At 40.4% G+C, this 16,696-nt stretch overlaps 1 protein-coding gene across 1 annotated transcript in view; it reads left to right on the forward strand.

Moving 5' to 3' along the window:
* Positions 1-16,696, forward strand: part of tln1 (talin 1) — a 301,850-nt gene that overhangs the window by 89,916 nt on the left and 195,238 nt on the right. The window contains exon 2 of the mRNA XM_069924188.1: positions 11,121-11,197. The gene's annotated coding sequence lies outside the window, so the exon portion shown is untranslated. The remainder of the gene's footprint in view (positions 1-11,120; positions 11,198-16,696) is intronic.

Consider the following 16,696-nt stretch of genomic DNA (forward strand, 5'->3'; position numbering starts at 1 on the left):
GAATATCTCCAATATTGATTTAGTTTGGGACAGTCCTAAAAAATATGGCCAATTTTGCTGCATTCTCTCCAGCATAATTCTGAGGTGCAACTGTATCTCCCCAACACATGAGGATTCTTAAATACTCTTTTTAATTTTCCATTCAAACTTCAGGGAGAGCTACTTATTAACTTGTGACCTTTTCTCATATTTCATCTGTAATACAAATATTCATTTCTAATTCCCATTTCTGTTTTATTTCCATAATGTTTCCTGTAATGTTATCGTGAAGCCATCTGTGTAAGTGAGCTATCACATTCTTCTCTATCACTCCCTCCATAGTCAGCATGAAAATCTTTTCTAGCGTCGATGGTATTTTGCATATCTGCTCCCAATCTGCATGTGTCTGCCAGTAGTGCAGCTCTTGAAGAAATCTTTAAAGAAATTCACCCCTGACAAACCAAAATCTTTCTGAAGATTCATATGATTTCAAAGTTTTTTTTTCTCCCCAAAAATGCTGATGTACAATAGTTAGCCCTTTATCCACCCATTTTCTAAAGCTGTTATCTATTTTTGACATTGGAGTTCTGGAAATGCTACAATGTTTAATGCTCTGGAGATAGACAAAAGTTTAGTTGTTTTCTTATAGCCAACCAAATTTTCATTGTAAATTTAATCCATTCATTATTTATTTTTAATTTCTTCCAATTTGCTTGTCTTAGGAATGCTAGCTTTTCCAGAGAAATACTGGGGCATGATTTTTTAATACTCACCCAACCTGTTCCCATGTCATTTGTGATCCATATTGTCAGGGTCCTCAGCTGTGCTGCCTAGTAGTAATATTTAATGTTGGGCAAATTAAGGCTCACTTTTTGTTTTGATAATTACAAAGTCTTAAGACGAACTCTAGGTTTTTTTTATTTTTCCATACAAATCTTGATATCAATTTGTCAAGAGTTTTAAATGCTATCATAGGAACTCCTACCAGCAAAGATTGGAATAAAAAAAGCAGTCTGGGCAAAACTTTCAATCAGACAGTTTCATTTCTACCAATTAATGATAAGGGGAGAATCTCCCATCCGAGCGTATCTGCCTTTAACTCCTTCAGTAAGAAGATTGTTGGGGATAAGATTTATGAGCATTGCCTTCTCACGGATAGTGAGTCTAGCTTTTTGAAGAGCAAGTCATGTTTCACCAGCCTAATTGAGTTTTTTGAGGTGGTGATAAAGGTATTAATGAAGGTAAACCAGAGGATGTGGTCTATGTGGATTTCAGTAAGGCGTTTTGAAAAGGTCCCCTTCGGTTGGTTCATTCAGAAAGTCGTGAGTCATGGGGTCTATTGAACCTTGGATGCTTGGATTCTGAATTGCCTTGCCTGCAGAGGGTAGTAGTAGATGGAACATATTCTGCCTGGAGGTCAGTGACTAATGGCGTTCTGCAGGGATCTGTTTCTTTGTGATTTTTTTAATATAAATGACTTTAATGAAGAAATGGAGGGAGTAAGTTTGCAGATGATACAAACATTGGAGGTGTTGTTGATAGTGTGTAGAAGGTTACAACAGGATTTAGACAGGATGCAGATTTGGGGAGAGAAATGACAGATAGAGTTCAATCTGGATAAGTGTGAAGTGATGCACTTTGGGAGGACTAAGTTAATAACAAGATTCTTAACAGTAAGTAAAACAAGTCCATAGATCCCTCAATATTGCCAAGCAAGTTGATAGGGTAGTTAAGAAGGTGGATAGTGTGATGGCCTTCATTAGTTGGGGATAGAGACACCACCATTTTATTTCAGTAACAGCTTTAACCAAGAAAATAGTCTCTAGCTTCAGAGAATCGTTATAAAAGCAAATTGATATCAAATAAAAAAAAAGGTGGTATTAGGACTGATCAAAAGCTTTGTCAAAGAAGAAGTGATTTGAGAGTGCAAAAATAAAATTTAAAGAGGAAATTCCAGAGTTTAAGAGACTTGGCATTTCAAAGCTTGATTACTGATGGTGAAGCAAATAAATTTTGGAACGGATAAAGAGGTGCGAATAATAGCAAAATATGAGCATCTAAAACATTGAGAGGCTCTTCAATAATACCATGGTGAGTTAAGGAGGAGGATGAATGATTATTCTTTGCATTAAATTGTGGAAGGTTATTTGAATTTATCCTGATTCAAGGACATCTCAACTCCTCTCCATCTGTGACACTATTCAGAATTTAATGCAACTGGCTATGTTTTCCCTGTCCATGTTCTAAAATCAGTTTTTCATTATTTTTATTCTTATTTGGAAAAACAGCAATTGGAGTTGTTTCAAAATCTATTGAGTGACAACCCTCTTGCTTCTTTCTCTGCCATGTCCACATTTGGTTTTGTGTCGAACTTTGGCAACTTCCGGAACAAAGATGCAATCCAACTATGACCAACATTGGTTAAATTGTTCTCTAGAAAAAAATTAAACAAGAAAACTCCAGTAGGATTAAAATGCATTTTAAGTGAAGTTAAATATTTGAAACCTACAAATCCTGTTTCCTGTTTTCAATAAGAAGATAAACCACTTGAAAAACCCAGCAGGTTAAACAGCATCTGTGAAGGAAAAAAAGGTGTAGTTTTTCAGTCAAGACCCTACATCAGGACTGTGGTGGGTGGGAGGAAGAGGAAGGATAAAGTCAAATCTCGTAAGATATATGGGACCTCCTGCTATTTTGCACATAGGACATTCAGGATTTCAGCTCACTAATCATGAGGTCATTTTCAAGGCTCAGGGAAAACTATTGAGTTGGGATAACCAGGCCATGAAATTTAGGCTGCAGTGAAAGTTGAAATGTAGCATCCAAAAAAGTATTTCTGATTTGTAAGTGACTAATGCTACAGATTAAATAAATTTATCTAAGCTTCACCGTTGCCTTAATTGCTTGACTATTTAAATTCAAATTGTTATTTTGCAAAATGTTAATGTTTTCCACTAGTTGTGTGATTATTGTTCTTCAATATCAAACTAGTTTCTTTATCCACAAATTCTGCTTGATAACCTGGGCACATCTAACAGTTGGTTCAATTTTCCACATCTTACAGTTTTTATTTTGGAGACTGGTATTTGCCATTTCCATTGACATTCAAATTGTAACAAATTAAATGTGTATTTGAGAATATTTAAAGCAGTTGACCAATGATGGGATTGAAAATATTGATTGCCTGCTTTGCTAGACTAGTGAGATGACTTGTCAGTAACCCTTGGCAATGCTTGAATGATTTTACTCAGCTTTTTTTTGAACAACAGGATGTCTTCCATTGTCTGATCTCAACATTGTTTCTTGGGGAAGAAAAGGATAAGAATCTTGCATTATTATATTTGTATAGCAGTGAGTTTTAGATTCAGGATTTAATTTGTACGTTCTCAGTAGCCTGGCTATGTCCTCAATAAACTAAATACACTGGCATAACAACGTTCATAAACATTTTGTTGAAACGATAAAGTTGTTCAACTTTAGTGAAAGTTTTCAAGCTCTGGATAATCCATATAGATGAGAAGATAAATGGCTATGATAAAAGCCTCCAATTCGAAAGAAGTATGTGCTTGTGTAATCAAATCTCTAAATGTTAATTATCCTTGAATCATCAGGTTTATGTTCAGTCCTGATTGCCTCGATTTCAACATGCCATCCAGTCTGACATCTTCATTGTTCTAAATGCTAACGATTGAAGGTCGCATCCACTATATCTGGGCATGAAAGATCTAAGTGGAAGCAAAATGATAGGTGGGAGTGGAGTGGTGTATAGCAGTGAGTTTTAGATTCAGGATTTAATTTGTACGTTCTCAGTAGCCTGGCTATGTCCTCAATAAACTAAATACACTGGCATAACAACGTTCATAAACATTTTGTTGAAACGATAAAGTTGTTCAATTTTAGTGAAAGTTTTCAAGCTCTGGATAATCCATATAGATGAGAAGATAAATGGCTATGATAAAAGCCTCCAATTCGAAAGAAGTATGTGCTTGTGTAATCAAATCTCTAAATGTTAATTATCCTTGAATCATCAGGTTTATGTTCAGTCCTGATTGCCTCGATTTCAACATGCCATCCAGTCTGACATCTTCATTGTTCTAAATGCTAACGATTGAAGGTCGCATCCACTATATCTGGGCATGAAAGATCTAAGTGGAAGCAAAATGATAGGTGGGAGTGGAGTGGTGTATGACACCATGAAGAGTTCTGGTCTCTATAATCATGGAAATGATAATGGAATGCGAGAAGATCCAAAATGTGCAAATGTAGTACTAGGACTGAAAAATTATAATCATCAAGATTAAGTTGTTGTGGTAACTTGACAGAAGTCTCCAAAATTATGGAAGATAACTTCTCCTTTGGCTCATTCCACTTTGTCCAAGTCAAAGATGTAGCCATGGCTACTTACATGGGTCCCAGCTATGCTGGTCTTTGCATTGGTTTTGTGGAGTGATGTATGCTGCAGACCGACACAGACATGGTTCCTCAACTCTTCCTCAGTTACATTGATGATGACATTGGTCTTGCCTCAACTTTATCCACTTTGCTGCCAACTTCTTCCCTGACTACAAATTCAAATGAAGATTGTCTGTGGTGTCCTCCACTACAAAGTCAGTTGCATTTCAAAAACTACTCCCTTGGCTATAAATGTTTGGAGAACAATGGTGGTAAATGTGAGGTCATCCACTTGAGAAAGAAATGTATTTAAATGGTGAAAAATTGAAATATGCTAGAGAGACCTGGCAGTGTTTGAACATGCACCACAAAAAGTTAGTTTGTAGGTGCAGCGTGTTATCAAGAAGGCTAATGGAATGTTGGCCTTATTGTTAGAGGGATTGAATTTGAGACCCAGGAAGTTCTGCTACAATTGTACAGGGTACTGGTGAGGCTGCACGTGGAGTACAGGCCCCTACTTATGGTGGGGTGTGGTTCCGCTACTTGCATCGTAAGATGAAATTATCGTAAATCAGGGTCTACCTGTACAGGTAGTCTCCTGAGCCGCTCCTGCCCGGAGGCCGACCCGACATCCCTGCTCCTGCCGGAAGCCTCCTGGCGGCAGCGGGGACTTGGGTCTCCTGATGGCGCCTGGTGACTAGGGGCAGTGACATCACTTCGCCACCTACGTTGTGATTTGGAACACATGTGCAGATTGCTGTCACGCTCTCTTCAATCTCTCTCTCCCCAGCAACAACAATCTGCTCATGTGTTCCAAATCACCTTATTTTTTTTTAAAACGGAGTTGATCTGCTTGCGCTGATTAGTTGGAAGCATTTCCTTCAAAGAAAGAAAAGCAACCACATTGATACAGGAAGATTCTGATAATCGTAACTTTGAAATATTTTAAGTCGGGGTGTACTACATACAGTTCTGGTCTCCTTTCTTAAGAAAGGATGTACTACCGAACAGCCAAGCATGAACAGAGTCGAACAGGACAAGCGGACTGTGTCATTGCAAACAAATGGAACAAGTTGTTCAAGTGAACCGGTGTGGACTTGAAGGGCCGATATGGCCTGTTTCCGCGCTGTAAACTGTTATATGGTTATGGTAATTTTGGAGGTATTGCAGAGGAGATTGACCAGGTTGATTCCTGAGATGAGGGGTAAGTCGATGTAAAGAGATTGAGTCATTGGGATCATTTCTGGTGGAATTCAGAAGAGAGGGGAACTTGTAAAAACAATATTATTGAAAAGAATAGATAAGATAGAGGCAGAAAAGTTGATTCCTCTCAGAGGGGAGGTTGGAACAAGGAGACACAGCTTCAATATTCAGGGGAGTATTTTTGGGATGGGCATGAGAAGGAACTGCTTTTCCCAGAGAATAGTGAATTTATGGAGTTTTCTCCCTAATGATGCCACAGAGGCTGCTTAATTAAATGCATTTTCCTTGATGTCTGACACGCCCCCCCCCCCCCCGCCCCCCCACATTGCTTACAATTATATCACAAATGTGATTCAGGGTCCCTTTGTAATACGGAGGCTGGTCAACGGTCGTCCAAAAACTATGCAAGTGGGAGAGAGGCCTGACCATAGCACTCCCAGTGCAAATCAGGAATCGAAATTTTAGCTCAATGTAAAAATAGGGGAAGAAGCAGGGCACATGTCGGCTGCAGAAAAGCTGGAAGCAATTTTAGCATCTTCTGTCGCACAACTACATTAATCTACAAATTCAGACAGGCAAACAAGACAGGGAAATGCACGATTGGGAAAATCTCTCTCTTCTTCACTACAATTTGAAAGTGCACCGTTTGTATCAGGGGTGACATTTAAAGAAAATTTTCCTGTTCTCAAATCTATGAAAGACATTTTGTACACTTTGATTCCAATAATGGAGGGCAATCTGATTGAACTGTGAATATCGCACCGATTAACATTGTAAATTGTTTTGACAAATAAATTGATTGATTATTGGCAATGATGATGTTTGAGGTATTTATAAATAAGATGGCACAAAACCAGCATTGCAAAGTTTGTGCTCTATCTTCCAGTAATGTACAGCACGTAGCTGAACTCTGGCAACCAATGTATTTAAACTGCATGTTTCGATTGTTGAAGCACCTTATCAAACTGAAAACAGCTATGATGATAATTCAGGGGCAATTAGTCATCTCTAATCAATGGAAAACATTCCAAAATGGACAATCAAGATGAAACCATATTGTTCTGCTCAGTGCTAGATCCAAACTGTAGATGGTGACCTTGCAGGGGAGGGAGAATACTTTCTTATAAGGCAGACTGCTCTTTATCTTTAAAATAAAGCTCGTTTCAGTTGTACAAGATCCTCTTTCCCTGATGAAGGATTCCCTTTTTAGGAATGCTGGTTAAAGCAGGAAGTGACTACATTGTTGGTAGTAAAGCTAATCATCATCCAGGGAATCAGTTCCTATGGAAGCATTCCAAGCATACTGCTCATTCAGGGTGTAAGCAACAGACAAACTGCAGTCTCTGGAATGTGTCATGGGAAAAGTGATTATCGAGCATGCAACAGGGAGTGTACATTTTTAAGTGATTCATAACAAAATTATTGTTTTCTTCAGCATTTGACATCTCAATAACTGTTAAAACCCTTTCCTGCATTGTATGTAGTTTAGAAATACTGTATTTTGGGATTCTTATTGGTTTATTTTCTCCATTACATAAGGGGTTTTAAACTGTTGGAAGATTAAAGATTACATGTTGTAAGTTTATACCAACTTTGCCTCTGGAGAACATGAGATGGTGTGGGATCTTTTACCTGTAGTATAGATAATCACAAGGGAACATACTCTGCATTGCAGTAGTGACTAGCCATCAAAAATAATTTGTTGTACAAAGATTTGTAAGCCATAAGGCAAACACAAAGCCTTATGAGCCAATTGAATGTTGCCAGAATAACCACTATCCAGACTGAAGTTTTAAAGTAATTGAACGCATTTAAGTCACAGAGATTGATGTAAAAACACAAAAGTTGGAGAAACTTGGCAGGTCAACTATTGTACTTTATATAGCAAAGATAAAGATGCATAACCAACGTTTTGGGCATGAGCCCTTCAAGTATGAACAAAATGTAGGGAAGGGATTTGAGAAACAAAAACATTATTGGTTGCTTCGGTTTATGAACTTAATCATACACAGAAACGAGATCTAAGATGAAGGCAATGTTCTTTCAGATTTTGTAATTTATATAATTAATCAGGTGCATAGCTCAGCCTAACTTTATCAGGGAGTCAGAATCCAGGACCAACTGATCTTTGTAATGGAGCCAAGTTTATATTTTATATGGTAACTTCTATGGTATCGTCTCCAACAAGGGACTAGGAGAGAAGAGAGCTTTTCTGTTTTAGCAAATAACCATGTTAACAAATATAAACACAAAATAACTGTATGGAATACTCTTTTAATTTCAGTGAATCCTTACAATAGAATTTGCTGCAAGCAGTTCTGAGACAATCAGGTGGAAGCAGTTTTCTTTTAGTCCTGCCAATGGTGTTTTTTCCTTTCCTGAAATGAAGGTGCATATAATTAAGTTGATTACTGTATATACTTATGTAAAAGTCAGCCTCATGTAAAAGTTGACCCACAATTTTTAGCCAAAAAAAAATCAACCCTCGTCTCTCATTCGATTCTGGCTGGAGCTCCCTACACATGGGTTGTGAACTTGTGCCTTGGTCCCAGCTTCCAACGCATCTAACAAACTGTCACCTGGGCCCTGCCTGCCTGCCAATTGGAACTCTCGACATAGACTCTTGCCTCAGCCCCAGCCACCTGTCCATTGGAGCTCCCACCACCTCAGTCTCTGGAATGTGTAATGGGAAAAGTGATTACCGAGCATGCAACAGGGAGTGTACATTTTTAAGTGATTCATAACAAAATTATTGTTTTCTTCAGCATTTGACATCTCAATAACTGTTAAAACCCCTTCCTGCATTGTATGTGGTTTAGAAATATTGTATTTTGCCTTGAGCATAGCTGCCTGCAGGTTGGAGCTCCCAACACCTCTGTCACAGATACTTACTGCGGTCCTGACCTCTTCATGGTACAATGTGTTTTGATGCGCAGACTCTTATTCGTCATTTGTCCTTCTGCTATTGATATGGAATTTCACTCCCTCAAACTTGTATCCATGTACAGGTATACGATCCTTTATCCGGAACCCTTGGGGGATAGTGTGTTCTGAATTTTGGACTTTTCCGGATTTCGGAAAGCCCACCTGAATTGTGCTGCCATATCCACCCCCACTCCCAGTCTGCCCAGCCGCCTCCCCCAAGGGCCGGGCGCCTCTCTCCCCACGAACTGGATTTTGGAACTTTCCAGATTTTAGAAGTCCGGATAAAGGATCGTGTACCTGTAATAACCATATAACCGTTTACAGCATGGAAACAGGCCACGTCGGCCCTTCAAGTTCGTACCGGTTCACATGAACAACTCCACTAGCTCCTCCGCAACTCCTGAGGAAGTAGAGGCTTTCTTCATGATGCCATTGGTGTATTGGTTCCATGTTAGAAAGGAAGAGCATAATTTTGTTTGAAGCGAAAGCCATCCATAGCTTTCCATCAGCCAATCAAAACATTTGACAAAATTTAAATTAAGAGGCTTCAAATTCACCAACTTTTAAATGATTGATTTACAACCATCAGCCATAATTAATTTACCTAACTTTATGGTTGTAGCTTCACTTTTGAGGCTTCAATCTTCAAAATTCTGTTTAGATGCTTGAAGGCTGCTCGCATATATAGCCAACCCCATAAATTTAACATTTAAAAAAAATGGTCTACAAAATTCTACTTTTACACGAGCATATATATGGTATTTTAAAAGTAATTCTAACTTTCTTTTTGGGGTGGGGGGTGAGAGAGATGCTATATCCACTATTTTGTCACTATTCTGTGAAATGTTTGATTTGATCAGTTTTGTTTGATTTTTTTTATGGTAACAGGCTGAAACTTCCTCAATTTAATGTGGAAGTATCACCTAAGGAGGAGAAAAAATGTTCCAATAGAAGCCTTCAAAGGGAAATTTGAAAGTGCCCTGAAGAAATATTGTCAGTAAAATAGAAAGTCAGTGAGAGTGATTATGTATTTGTCATCTCTGCAGAAAAAAACCAGACATCCAATATTTAAAAGCCAATAACTACAGCTTCAGAAAATTTGAAATAAAAATGGAAAATCAGAAAATAATCAGCTAATTGCACAGTACCAGTAGAGAGAAAAGAATGAAGCTTAAGCCTTTTCCACAGATCCTGCCTGTCCTGAATGTTTATAGCATTTCTGGAGTTTTTTTATTAATGATATAGCTGGTAGAAGGCCCTTCCAGCCCATGAAACCTGTGCTGCCAAATTACACCCAATTAACCCACCGACCCAGTATATTTTGGAGGGTGGGAGGAAACCAGAGCGCCCAGAGACAGCTCAGGCTGGACATGGGGAGAACATATGAACTCCTTGCAGACTGTGCTGGATTTGAACCTGGGTCGCTGGTGCTGTAATAGCATTGAGTTAACTACTTTGCTAACTGTGTTGCAGTTTAACTTTGACCACCTCCTATTGATTGGCTCTCTGCAGAGAATGTGATCCTTTGATCATGTTCTGTTAAGTGGTTGTCATATTTTCCCCGTTGTGTCAGATTACTACCAATGCATGGTGAAAAATTAACATAGTACAAGAAACAGAAGCAGGCCTCAAAACCTACTCTGCTGTAAATGGATGGCTAATTCAGTGCCTCAAAAACTGGATGAATTTACTGCTTCATTCTCTGATTAATATATTATCAAAAGATCTATCTCTGCCTTTACTCAGTGAGTGAAGATAATTCAGAGGTGGACAACTTCCTTTACCCAGTGTGATATTTGTGAATATGTTGACATTTGATGGATTCAGTGGGCTATGTTCTAGAGCAGTGCAGGAATAGGACAGTTACAGATAATTTTTCCATTGTCTAAACGGCAACTAAAACATGAAGATGTTGCACTCTGGATTATTTCTTTTAAATACATGTCAATTGTAAATACTTGTTGGTTCTCTCAAACATGAGAAGTAATGTTTCATCCGTATGAGAACAGATGAGTTGCCATTTAAAGGTCCTTGTAATGCCTTTTTTCTTCTGTTGATACGATCTGGTTTCTGACTTTAAAATTTAAAATTTTTAAATTTAGAATTTAAAAAAAATTGACATTTTAAATTTTTTTAGACATTCAGCACAGTAACAGGCCCTTTCAGCCAACGGGCCAGGGTTGTCCAATTGACCTACAACCCTGGTACATTTTTAAATGGTGGGAAGAAATGGGTGCCCTTGGGAAAAACCCCTTCACAGATGCGGGGAGAACACACAAGCTCCTTAGAGACTGTTGGAATCAAACCCCAGTCCCAATTGCTGACGCTGTAATAGCATTGTAACCATGCTGTCCCAATTCGCTTGTAATTTGCATTGAGAAATGAAAGGTCATTCATTCTGTATTTACACTTCCTAAATTCTAATACAAAAAAAAGTAGCTGTTTATTTGGGAGGGGAATTTTGGGGGAATGCAGACCAGCACTTTAAGAGATTATTAACATTGTTTGTCAAATATTTCAAAATAGTTATTGAACATAAGTGATAATTATAAATTGATCTTGTGTCATATATTTCAGAAGGAGCCATTGAAAGTTATATTTATGATTTTTTTCGATCACAGATAAAGCTGGAGAGGCCAGTCTTCTTGATCCGAAGTGTGGAAGCTGTGAAATTGTCTTCCTCAACCATTTGTATCAGGTAAGACTGCTCTATGATAGGATTTGACAAAGCTCTTTCTCTGCATGAATGTGAATGGTTTCTCTTTTATTACAATATTGATCCATTCAAGCTTATTTTCCAAAATGTTCTTAAAGGTTAGAACCATAGAACCATACAGCACAGAAACAAAGTCCTTCTAGTCTGTGCTGAAACTTTTTGTTGCCTAGTCCAACTGACCTGCACCTAGCCTCTATACCTCTCCCATCCATGTACCTGTCCAAATTATTCTTAAATGTTAAAATTGAGCCTGCATGCATCACCTCAGCTGGCAGCTTGTTCCACACTTCCACCACTCTATGTGTGAATAAATTCCCCCTCATATTCTCCCTCAACTTTCCCCCTTTCACTCTTAACCCATGTCCTCTGGTTTTTATCTCACCTACCCTCAGTACTATGCAATACCATGACCCTTCTTGCCCAGATGGTGAACATGATGTTTTCTCGAGACATCCAGATGTATTTGAATTACATTTAGGGCTACAGTTTGCCTTTAAGAATGGATTGTGGTGGCGCGCCATTAGGCAGGCAAACCGGCCCCACATGTCATGCACGTGGCAGGGCAGCCGGCCAAAATGGTGCTGTCGGAGGGTTTCTCCCTGATCTCGGTACCAGGCTCAGAAGCCCACGCTCTGCGGCCCACGTGACGCCCCGGCGACGTCAGGGCCTCCGGCGCGGTTCTCAGTCAGTTTCAGGCTGAGAGCATAAGACCAGCCAGGCAATAAAGGAGTTTTTGCTCACTGAACTCAACCCGTCTGGTTGTGAGATCATTCAGTCACAGAGTACCCACTGCTACAGGATAAACTTTTTATTGTAATCCTGATTGGATAGGAGTTATACCATATAACAATTACAGCACAGAAACAGGTGAGTTCGGCCCTTCTAGTCCATGCTGAACACTTTCTCCTACCTAGTCCCATTGACCTGCCATGGGAGGTGTGGAGCCCATAAACCCTCCACATCTCTCTCGTCCATATACCTATCCATCTTTTCCTTAAATATTAAAATCAAGCCCATATCTACCACTTTGGCCAGAAGCTCATTCCACGCTCCCACCACCCTCTGAGTGAAGAAATTCCCCCTCATATTCTTCTGGCAGACGTGGTTGAGGCGGGATCATTGGTTACATTTAAGGAAAGACTGGATAGTTACATGGAGAGGAGAGGACTGGAGGGGTATGGATCGGGTGCTAGTCAGTGGGACTAGGAGGATGGGGATTTGTTACGGCATGGACTAGTAGGGCCGAGTTGGACTGTTCTGTGCTGTAAGTGGTTATATGGTTATTTCCTCTAAACTTTTCCCACTTCAAACACAATCCATGTCCTCTTGTTTGAATCTTCCAGTAAGCTGGAAAGAGGATCTTGTACAACTGAAGCAAGCTTTATTTTAAAGATAAAGAGCACGCTGCCTGATAAGAAAGTATTTTCCCTCGCCTGCAAGGTCCTAAAATTTGGTGACCAAAACTGCACACAATATTTCCACATTTGACCTCGCCAATGTCTTATGCAACTTCAACATGACATCCCAACTCCTGTATTCAATACTCTGATTTATGAAGACCAGCATACCAAATGCTTTCTTCACCATTCTTTCTACATGTGACTCAACTTTTAGGGAATTGTGTACCAGAATTCCTAAATTCCTTTGTTCAATACTACCATAATCTTGGTCACAGACAGTATGGAATATTTGAGTTTGCACCATATAGTTCAACCCATAAAATACTTGCGTGCTGCCTTGTAAATAAACCACTGTTTCATCAGATTGCATCTTGATGCATTGGTGAAAAAATGCTTTGTTGTCCAATGGACTTTTGGCTTTTTTTAAATAAAAAATGTATATATTTTTCTGAAGAGAAACTAGCCCTGTGGTTTAGTTCTCTTAACATGCAAGCCTCGATAAACATTTTCTTTAAATATTGAGATTAGCTGTTGTGACACCAAATTGTCAACGGAAGCTAATTAAAAAAATTCCAGTGATTCAAGTCACCTTTATTTATCATTCATACCATGCTCACACGGTAAAGACGAGATAGTGTTTCTCCAGGACCATGGAGCATATTTACATAAATGTAAGTTAGAATAGAATTTCAGTACATTGAAATATTAAAATATTAAGACGTATACAGTAAAAGTTCATGATACACTATCCACATATGTTCTGGGAATTCAGGAGCCTGAGAGCTTGGGCAATAAAACCGTTGCCCAATCTGGATGTAATGGACTGAGTGCTACAATACCACCTACCAGATGGCAGAAGGCAGTTTATGTGAGGGTTTTTTATTGCCTTTCACCTGCATTACATGTTGTAGATGTCCTTCATGGGAGGAAGAGAGCCCCCAATGATCTTTCTCCGCTGACTTCACTGTTCACTACAGGGTCTTGCAGTTCGAGGTGGTACAGCTTCCAAACCAGGTGGTGATGCAGTTGCACAGGATGCTCTCAATACATCCTCTGTGGAATGTAATGAGGATGGAGGGTGGGAGATGAACTTTCCTCAGCCTTTGCAGGAAGTCGAGGCGCTGCTGAGCTTCCTTGGCTATGGAGCTGGTGTTAAGGGACCTGATGAGATTCTCCACCAAGTGCACTCCAAGGAACTTGATATTCTTGATGACCTGCATGGTCGAGCCATCAATGGTCAGTGGAGCGTGGTCACCCCTGGCCCTCCTGAAGTCAACAACCATATCTTTTGTTTTATTAATGTTCAGAATCAGGTTGTTGGCTCTGCACCAGTCCATTAGATACTGCACCTCATCTCTGTATGTTGACTCCTCATTCTTACTGATAAGGACCACCACTGTTGAGTCATCAGTGAACTTGATGATGTGGTTCAAGCTGTGTTTAGCTGCACAGTTGTGGGTCAGCAGAGTGAACAGCAGTAGACTAAGCATGCAGCCCCGGGGGCGGGGGGGAGGGGTGGTGGGGACAGAAATGTGCCTAGTGTTATGGTCTTGGAAGTGCTATTACTAATCCTGACTGCTTGAGGTCTCCCTGACATGAAGTCAAGAATCCATTTGCAGAGCGAGGTGTTTAGACCTAGCAGGCTCAACTTCCTCATCAGATACTGAACTGGTCGATAAACAGCAGTCAAACATATCATTCCTTATTTTTCAGGTGGGTGATGGCAAGATGGAGGGCAATGATGATGGCATTGTCTGTAGAATGGTTGGGTCAGTAGGTGAACTGCAGGGGTTCTAGTGATGGGGGCAGCAGGAGCTTGATGTGCCCCATGACGAGCCTCTCAAAGCACTTCATGACGATGGATGTGAGTGCAACAGGTCGGTAATCAATCAGGCAGGGCACAGACTACTTCCTCGGCACAGGGACAATGGTGGCAGCTTCGAAGCACATTAGGACCATGGCACGTCTCAGGGAGTTGTTAAAGATGTCAGTGAGAACATCTGTTAGCTGAGCCACACATACCCTGAACACTACTGGGAATGTTGTCTGGTCCAGCAGCTTTTCGTGGGTTGACCTTGCCTATCTCTCTCTCCACGTCGGCCACTGCAAGACACAACACCTGATCATTTGGAGGAGAGGTAGTCTTCTTCACCTCAATGTCATTTTTTGTCTCAAAGCGCGCGTAGAAGTTGTTCAAAGCATCTGGGAGGGAGGCATCACCAGTACAGCCAGATGGTGTAGTCTTGTGGTTGGTGATATCCTGAATGCCCTTCTACCTGCGTTATATGTCCTTGCTGTTCAGGAAGTGACTATGAATGCGCTGGGCATGTGCATTCTTTGCTTCCCTGATGGCCTTAGACAGCTTGGCTCTTGCAGTAGCTAGGGCTCTGAAGGCAGCATCATAGTTTCTGAGCAGCACATGCACCTCTGCAGTCATCCATGACTTCTGATTAGAGTGAGTAATGATGGTTTTGGCCACAGTGATGTCGCCAGTACACTTACTCATGTAGCTCCTCCTGATTGATGCAGTAGCCATCGGTTACTGCTTCCTTCAAAATGTGCCAGTCAGTGTGTTCAAAGCAGTTTTGAAGTGCATGAATGGCCCCCACTGGCCAGGTTTTAACTTGCTTCAGAACTGGTCTGGAGCACTTGACGAGTGGCCTATTTGCTGGGATTAGCATTACAGGGATGTGGTCTGAGTATCTGAGGTGGGGTCAGGGCTCTGCCCGATACGCATCGGAAATATTCACGTACACAAGGTCCAACGTGTTCGCCCCTCTCGTAGCAAAGTCCGCAAACTGATGGAATTGAGGTACCCCTGATTTGAGGCTCGCCTAGTTGAAATCCCCACAGATAATAATCAGTCTGTCAGGGTGTGTGGTCTGCAGTTCGTTGATAGCCCAATACAGTTCCCAGATCGCCTTCATTACTAGTTGCACTGGAAATTCTGTCATTATTAGCAATAGTGGGAAAATTGTCCATTTGCTTCACCCGAAGCACACTACCCTTCCTCATTCTCTGTCATAAGGAGGAAGAAAAACCTTGAGAAACATAAAAGCTGTCGATGCTGGAATCTTGTGCAAAGAATTGCTGGAGGAATGCAGTGGATCTGACTGAAGGGTTCAAACCAGAAACGCTGTCTGCCAACAATTCTTTGTCTACTCAAGAAAAATATTGGTTCCTTTTGGATTATTACTGTATTTTTAATAGTTTCTGGGAGCTGGAGCTGTTTTCTGCAGCTCAGCTCCTGATTTTGGCCAGCTTCTTTAACATAAGTGCGTGAGCTTCCTTAATTGTTACAACTGCATATCATTAAAGTGGCCCAACCAGTCATCAGTTGTGAATTTATTTCTTAAATTCAATTTTTAGTCTTGTTTAAGGCATCAAAGAAAATGTTCTAATTTCATGCTGTGGCAGATGTGCTAATGAATTAATTGAATTGGCGACAGTATGGATGACAGTAGAATGAGATGAGAATTTAGGTTTATTTTGGCAAACTTGGAAAATAGGAGAACAGACTGATAGTTTCAAATGATGCTTAATTGGTTTTAATATTTGAATTGCATATGTAACTGTTACAATGATGTGCAACAAGAGATGGGGCCTTCAGTCCTTGGGCGTAGAGTCAGACTACAGAAATGAATCCTTTGGCCCACCACATCCATGTTGACCTGCTTTTATTCAAGGTACTGTATGGAAATAGGCCCTTCCAGCTACAATGCCTGTGTCACTCAAGTGCATGCATCTGGCCAGTTAACCTACTAACCCTGTACATCCTTGGAGCATGGAAGGAAACTGAACAACCTGGAGAAAACCCCCTCGGACACGGGAAGAGAATGTACAAACTCCTTACAGCCAGTGCCAGATTTAAATCCACAACGCTGATGCTGTAATCTTCTTCTTTGGCTTGGCTTCGCGGACAAAGATTTATGGAGGGGTAAATGTCCACGTCAGCTGCAGGCTCATTTGTGGCTGACAAGTCCGATGCGGGACAGGCAGACACGGTTGCAGGGGAAAATTGGTTGGTTGTGTGTTGGGTTTTTCCTCCTTTGTCTTTTGTCAGTGAGGTGGGCTCTGCGGT

This window comes from Narcine bancroftii, chromosome 3 (assembly GCF_036971445.1).
Source record: "Narcine bancroftii isolate sNarBan1 chromosome 3, sNarBan1.hap1, whole genome shotgun sequence".
Classification (NCBI taxonomy): domain Eukaryota; kingdom Metazoa; phylum Chordata; class Chondrichthyes; order Torpediniformes; family Narcinidae; genus Narcine; species Narcine bancroftii.